The sequence below is a fragment of the Suricata suricatta genome, chromosome 12 (assembly GCF_006229205.1).
Source record: "Suricata suricatta isolate VVHF042 chromosome 12, meerkat_22Aug2017_6uvM2_HiC, whole genome shotgun sequence".
NCBI lineage: Eukaryota > Metazoa > Chordata > Mammalia > Carnivora > Herpestidae > Suricata > Suricata suricatta.
In genome coordinates, this window is record NC_043711.1 from 61,279,613 (window position 1) to 61,287,823 (window position 8,211).

The following is an 8,211-nucleotide window of genomic DNA, read 5'->3' on the forward strand; positions in this document are numbered from 1 at the left end:
TAGCACTCCCATCACTGAACAAGAGAATATTCTATTTGAATCCTACTTTTCTACACCATGTAGACTATCATTATTGAATCCTAGAAATCTGTTTATAACTTAATCAGGGTATAGATTACATTGAGATGAGACTGGAACTTCTTTAGCAACTATTGTCAACAAATTGATTCTTGTACTGATAGCTAGTGTACAAAAAAAGAGTTGCAATAGCACAGGATAAAAATCTCAGAAATAACATCATGCAGGCTTTCATTGTGAAAGAGGAGATATTTTTGAACTGCACCAGTCTGGTCTGTCTAGGTCCACTACTGCTGTAAACCTCTAACCTCTGATCCACAGATATTCAATTTCTCTTGACCCATTTGTCTCTGCAAAGGAGCCCACTATTCAGATCCTGCCTCAAACATTTTCTTGTGCTGGAACAGTAAGACTTCACTTGCCAGCTTTCTCACCACCTTTTTTCCATTGAAACTTTGCTGTTATTTGTAATACATGAAAATGAGCCCTTCTTTACTGTCAGATATATTTTCTGGCTTCCTTTCCACTCTCTGACTCTCTCTGTCCTCAGGACTGAGCAAAACACACATATCCACACTCACTCTCACACACATACACACTCTCACACACTCTTAGGCACACACACACACACACACACACACACACACGGGCACAAATTCATGCATATACACACACTTACCAAAATATACATTCACATGTAAACATATGTTCAGGCACACACTTACACACATACACACTCTCACACAAACCCATACATACATACTTTCAGGCACATACAATCATCAGGCACACACTCACACACATATATATATGCTCTCTGACACAAATGTATACACACATACTTTCAGGCATACACACACACTCAGGTGCACCCACACACATATACACACTCACAAACATACTCATTCACATGTGAACATACATTCACACACACACACACACACACACACACACACACACACACACATTCACAGGCATGTTGGTGAACTGCATCCTAATGAGAAGTGTGTATTTCTGTCTCTGAGACTCTGTGCTCTTCTGTGCTCCCCCAATTGCTATTTTTTTTTTGCCTGTCTCATCTACTTTCTGCTCCTCTTCTTTCTCCTTAAAACTTTGTGAAATCACTAGAAAGTTCCTGCTTCTTGGACTCTAGTCAAAGGTTTCTATGATCCCTAGACACCTTGTGTTCTCCACTCACTTGTATTTCCCCCAAATGTGAGCTAGACTGTAACATTGTTATATTTTATACATATGGTTAAATATCATTATTCATTAAAATAACAAAATATATCATATAAAACAGAAATGAAATATGCAAATTACATAAATACATAAACTTCAAACCCACAGAGGAGGGAAAAAATGTAATAAGAAAAATAAATCATGAAACATTAAAAGTACTGGGTCAAATCAAATAAAAAAATAGGCTGAGAATAAGCAAGTTCAATATTTCTATAACCACAAATTGTTTCAATAACCCCAACATATAAGAATGGGTGGAACTTACCAAACAAGTGGAACTGGTCCGACTAAAATAAAACACAACACAACATCCAGCTCTGCACTGTTGACAAGGCGCACTACAATCTGAGCTAAAGGCCAAATGAGATATGAAAAAAAGAAAGCTGACAGCTGAAGGACAGCATGGAAAAATAAATTCCAGGCACATATTACTCAAAAGGAAGCTGAACAAACAATGTTAAAATCAGACAAAACAGGTTGGAAGAAAAAATTAATAAGAAGGCTAAAGAAGGCGAGATCATTATGATAAAATATTCACATCTTCAAAAAGATATAACAATTATAAATTTGAAGGTACCTAATCAAGTAGCCTCAAAATCCATAAAGCAAAAATTGACAAAATCAAAACAAGACATTAATAATCATATTATCATTATATAAGATTTCAAATTGCTGCTCTCAGTTATTGATGCATCCAATATGACAACAATAACTAAAAAATCATTAATATTTAGCAGTTGCTATAAATTTGAATAAGCCATCTAGTCAATATGGTGACCATATTGGTATAAAATGAGAGTAGGGAGGAGAAAGAAGATGAAAATAAGAATTAATTGAAACTTTAAAACACGAATCCAAATAACCATGAAATATCAAACTATAAACTATATACTCTTTATTAATAAAACATGAAATATTTGACATCAAAATACATGAGATGAAGACTAAGCTATGTTCAGAGAAAAACATATAGCATTACTGCATTTATCTAAAAATGAAAAAGACAAAAAATAAATAATCTAAACTTTTAACTCAAAAAGCTAGAAAAAGATCAAAATATACCTGTAGGTAATAGATGAAAGGAATGAATAAAGATAAAAGAAATTTAGGAATAAAAAGGAAATACAGAATTATGAGGAGGCTTTTTTAATTATTAAAATTGGCTTAAGAAAAAGTAAAAAAGCTGAGTAGATATTAAGCTTTAAAAGAAATTACAAAGGCAGTTATATCTTTATTCTTAAGAGGGAAAGAAAAGAAAAAGAAAGTTCAGTCCCAAACAGATTTATGGGTGAAAACATTACCCATTAAAGTAAAAGACCATATAGAACAGGAATTGTTCAGTAGAACAGAAGGAAATGAAGTTACTCAATTGATTTTACTAGCTAAAATAATTATATCCAAATCAGGGAAAAACAATTCCAGAAAATAGAATGATAAATTCTTCTCTCTTGTGAATGTACAGGAAAAATCTTCTTTAAATGTTTATTTATTTATTTTGAGGGAGTAGGGGCAGAGAGTGAGGAGAGAGAGAATCTAAGCAGGCTCTGCATTGTCAGTGGAGAGCCCTATGTGAGGCTCAATCCCACAAACCGAACCATGAGACCATGTCCTGAGCTGAAATCAAGAGTCAGACGCTCAACCAACTGAGCCACTGAGGCAAATCTTAATTTAATATTATCATATCAAATTTAACAATATGTGTTAAAATATAATACATTATAGCCAAATAAGCATTATATTAAAAATGTAATTTACATTAATAATTGCTTCAATACATTATATTAGAAAAACAATATGGTAACCTTAATAGAGGTCAGAATGATTTGATAAAATTCAAAACCAACTTCTGATTTTAAATAATGTTTAGTCATGGAGGTCATCAAAGAAAATATGTTAACGTCTATTTTCTAGTACTCCTCAACAAGCATTATGTTTAATGATGAAACCTTAAAAGGACAGGCTAACTATCCTGTTGAAAGTATTTGTCAACACATAAAAAATGTTTTTTAATAAACAAGACAAAGAAAAGGGGAGCTTTTGTTTCCCTGCAAACAAAATGATTATCTAGAAAATCTGAAATTAACTGACAAATTTTTGGATCTACCTGAGAATTAAATGAGCAAAGTGGCTGAAGATAAAAATCAGCATATAAAAACCAGTTAAGTTCTCACTACTACAGAAAGGAAGGGAGGGAAGGAGGAAGGGAGGAAGGGAGGGAAGGAGAAAGGAGAGAGGAAGGAGATGAAATAAAATAAAGAATCCAATCCACAGGAGAAACACCAACTATTGTGTTTACAAATAGAAATAAACAAGAAAATTCAAAACCTACAGGAAGAAAATTAAAGAATTTTACCAAAGCCTATAAAGGGAAGACCTGAATAAATAGAGAAATAATATCCTGGAGTCTGACAGAGACAAATTTACTTTGTGGCTAATGAAGCCTAACCCTCATATCTTCCTTTTGGAGATAGCCCCAGTCTCGGTGGGGAGCTCCCATCCAAGGAGCCATTAGGGGATCCCAGAGTCACCAGCTTCACATAGTCACACATTCACATAGGGGAAGATCTGCGGTTGCACCTCCTCTTGCACTACAATAGCTCAATGGGGTCATTTTTTTCCAATTAGCTTTTGTCATATGTCCCAGAGTTTTAAAGAGAGAGATTTTCTGAACAAAGAGGGGGAAAGGAGAGAGAGAGAGAGACAAACCAAGAAACCAGACTGTTAACTATAGAGAACAAGCTAATGGTTACTGAGAGGGGAGGTGGGTGAGGGGATGGGTGAAGTAAGTGATGGGGATTAAGGAGTGCACCTGTTGTGATGAGCACTGGGTGATGTATGAAGTTGTTGTGTCACTATATTGTACACCTGAAACTAATTTAACACTATATGTTAACTATACTGGAATTCAAATAAAAACTTGAAAAAATTTAAAATTAACTTTTTAAAATAGAGAAGGGAGGTTCTCTTGCTTGTTATTTTTCAAAGGAAATTAGAAGTTTTGCAGATAAATTAAATTAAATCAATTACTGACAGTTTATTTGCACTGCTTCTCATTAGCATAACCACAATGTGACTGTTCTTCACCTGAGGTCATTTATCCTCTTGCACTATGATAAAAACACAATAGGAATAACAGTGACATTAGCTTCTGCTCATCAAAAAACTCTCCACGAGCCAGGCACAGGACTGAGTCCTTTGTGTATATTGTCTCATCGTGTTATCTCTCCCCAGTGAGGTAAAAATATCACTATTATCCCCACTTGACAGATAAGGAAACTGAGACTTTTTTAAAAGATGACTTTGCCCCAGAACTCACAATTAGTAAATGGTGGTGACAAATGTCAGGTTCAACACCTAAGTCTCTTTCAATGCTGCATCGTCTGGTATCCCTTTTTTTCTGCTGTATTCTGCATCATTTGCAATCTCTGTGAATAAAAGTAACAACAACCAGTAAGTATTTTTATCATCTCAGTCCTTGGTAACATGTGGTGACCCTATAGAACCTGGGTTCCAGTGTGAGATGAAAAAATTTCATATCCCTGCCTTAGTTTTGTCACCTGTGAAATGCAAAACATAACACATATCCCGTTGGGTTGTTTTAAAGATTAAATTTAAAAAAAACTTTAAGTTCATTTTTGAGAGAGAGAGAGAGAGAAACAGAGAGCAAGTGCGGGAAGGGCAAAGAGAGAAGGAGACACAGAACCGGAAGCAGGCTCCAGGCTCTGAACTGTCAGGACAGAGCCTGACATGGGGCTTGAAGCTACAAATTGCAAGATCACGACATGAACTAAAATTGGACACCCTGAGCCGAAGTTGGACACCCACCCTGAATTAAATAAGGCTTGTAATGTGCTTAGCCTTTGGGATGGTGCCTAGAGACTGTTCAGTGTGTGTCATCCATTAATGTGGTTTTGAGCCTGATTGGACTCCAGGTACAGTGCTCAGCTCACTCATATTGTCTCACCACAGCCTATAAGGATACCAGAACTCATAGAAGCTCCCTGGATTGTCAAGGTCACCAGACAGTAAGCAGCCATGCTGGGATTTGAACCAGATTTAGCAGAGAACAAGTCATTCTCCTCTGTTGCTGGACAAACTTTACAAGGAATAATGAAAGGGTTTGGAAATTAACTCAGAAAAAAAGTTGCTTAGGAGCTATTTGGAATCAATGTACTTGAACAGCACTGTAGGTAATACTTTAACAAAAGGAAAATGAAAGACCCTTGTTATCAAAGACCTTGGATTTGAATAGGAATTTCAGTTAATTATACTGTGAGGCTGGGGGCATCTGGGTGGCTCAGTCAGTTGGGAATCTAACCAGCTCAGGTCATGATCTCACATTCCTGAGTTCAAGCCCCACATCAGGCTCTGTGCTGACAGCTCAGAGGCTGAAGCCTGTTTCAGATTCTGTCTGTCTGTCTCCCTCACTCTCTCTCCCCCTTCTCCCACGTTCACGCTCTGTCTCTCTCCCTCTCAAAAATAAATAAACATTAAAAAAATATATTGTGGGGCACCTGGGTGGCTCAGTTGGTTGAGCATCTGACTTTGGCTCAGGTCATGATTTCACTGCCCGTGGGTTCAAGCCTTGCATCCGGCTCTGTGCTAACAGCCCAGAGCCTGGGGCTTGCTTCAGATTTTTTGTCTCCCCCTCTTTCTGCCCCTCCCATGCTCATGCTCTGTCTCTCTCTGTTTCTCAATAATAAACAAATGTTAAAAATTTTTAAAAATTATAATGTGAGGCTGAAAGAAATCCCCCCTATCATAGAAGTACAGAAAAGTCCTGGGCCAGAGTGAGATGGGATATTGGTGGGCAGGGGGATGAGTTAGGACTTTGGGAAAGACACCAGAATAAGATCATTTCAGGGTAAGAGAATAGCTTGAGAGCAAAATTCAAACAAACAAAACTCTGGTCCTGGAGTTTGACATGTGTCTCAGATGTCAAGTCTGGTGTGGTTAGAAAAAGTGGCTTGTATCCCAATAACACTGGTTCTTCATGATATTAATAATAGCTGCCATTCTATAAAGGCAAAAAAGAGACACCATGGTCAAATATGTTAGGGAACACCAGGTTAAGCAAAAGCAAACAGATTTCTTTATTGCAGACTTCTCAGAGTCTAGAGTGTGTTATGAACCTTTTGAACATCCAAGAGTGAGGAAGAACAGGCAATGTTGTCCAGTTTCTTACCCTGAAACCCTTGTGCAGAGAGGAGCATCTCATTGTATCCATGTTCCTTGGAGTACACTTTGAAATTGCAGGTCTGGAGCACAAGGAACATACGTTGGGTAGGAAAAGGGATCTAGAGAAAAAGGAACAAGGACATGTAGAACCTCAAATACCAGGCAAAACCATTGAAACTTGTATTTGCGGATAATGGAGAGCTGTCAAAAGTTTTAGGGGTGGGGATGACATGATCAGGTGCCCCGTTTAGGAAGACTGTCCTGGTTGCAGAATGAAGGAAGGATGAATGGGATGGTAGAGGGTGGAGAGCAAAGTCATGGGAGGATCAAAAGATTGACATGAACAATAATGTGCACATGAAGCAGGCGATGGGAAGCAGAAGACCCAACAGGAGAATTCAGAGCACAGGGCCAGACCATTTAGGCAGGGAGCTCAGACTGGGAAGACAGGGGACAAGAAGTGGCAGGTACATAACTCAGAAGTGAATAGTTTGCTTCTAATTGAAGGAAAGATGCTGAAGAAGGAGGTCTGGGGGTTGGGAGTGGATAATGAAAGGGAGGAAAACAGAGAGAAAAGAATGAATTTGGTTCAGGACGGGCTGAGTTTGAGGTACCCAAAGGGCATATGGGTGCCGATCATTTTGTTAAGTACTGTCGAAGGTGCTGTAAAAATCCATCTGGGGCTTTGTAGAGGTGGGGCTAGCCACCTGAGAGTTGTCAACTCCCACATGGTGGGTAAGAGACAGAAGAAAATGAAGTGTCTCATCAAGCATCCAGAGAAAGAAGAAACTCTTTTAACAGTTCCCTTGCCAGTGTCCTGTGTGTCCCTTTACAGTCTGTTCCAGGTCATTAGAAGTCATCCCTCCCCATCCAGCCCCCTGCTGATGAGCACCAACTCTCCCCTCTGATCACATCCCTCCCTCTCCATAAGTCGGCCGTGGGACTCAGCTCACTCAGTTGCCCTGGTTGGCTCTTCTGCAGATGGTCCACCAGTTATTAGCTACTCATCTGCTCAGCACCAGACAGCTCACTCCTCAAGTTGAGCCTTTAAAGGCAGCCCTGGAAGAACCAGAAATAAAATTCATGGTCTAGGTTTGGGCTCCCCCAAAGCAGATCTTGAGACAAAGATTTATAGGCATCAATTATTTGGGAGGTGATCCCAGGAAACAGTTAAGGGAGTGGAGAAGTGAGTTGGGGTAGGGAAAGTAAAGAGATGTATAAATGAAAAAGTTTCTTCTGTGGTCAACTGGGTCTCAATCTGACTAGAAACTCTGAAGGACTGTAGAGAACACACCTCACGGTTGTCCATTATGAGGGGCAGCTCTGTATTTCCCCACCAGGTCCTATCCATCATTGTCTAAACACAACTTCCTGATGCAATAACTCCCCAGAATTTACAGCTTGCATGTGTTCTGGCCTGCATGCCCCTAAGTCCAGAAAAAACTCAGGAAGAATCACAGAATTCCCAGTAAGAAGATAGCAGTATCTAAGGTATCAGAGTTAAGGACAGAAGAGGTAAGGGTGGAAGTTAGCATCTACTGAACAATCTGTTTGACTGGAGATAGAATCCTGGGGAAGAGCAAAGTAGTTTCTCTCTTGGGAAACTGGCCAATACTATTCCAAAGGAGAAACCCGAGTCAAATGCACTTATTTCATGCAGTTAGCAGTATATTTTAATGATCCTAAGAGTTCAGCAGTCACCACTGGCACCAAATTTCTCTTGGCTCTCTCTCTCTCTCATTTTCTACACACAGGTCAAAGGACCCTTGGCCT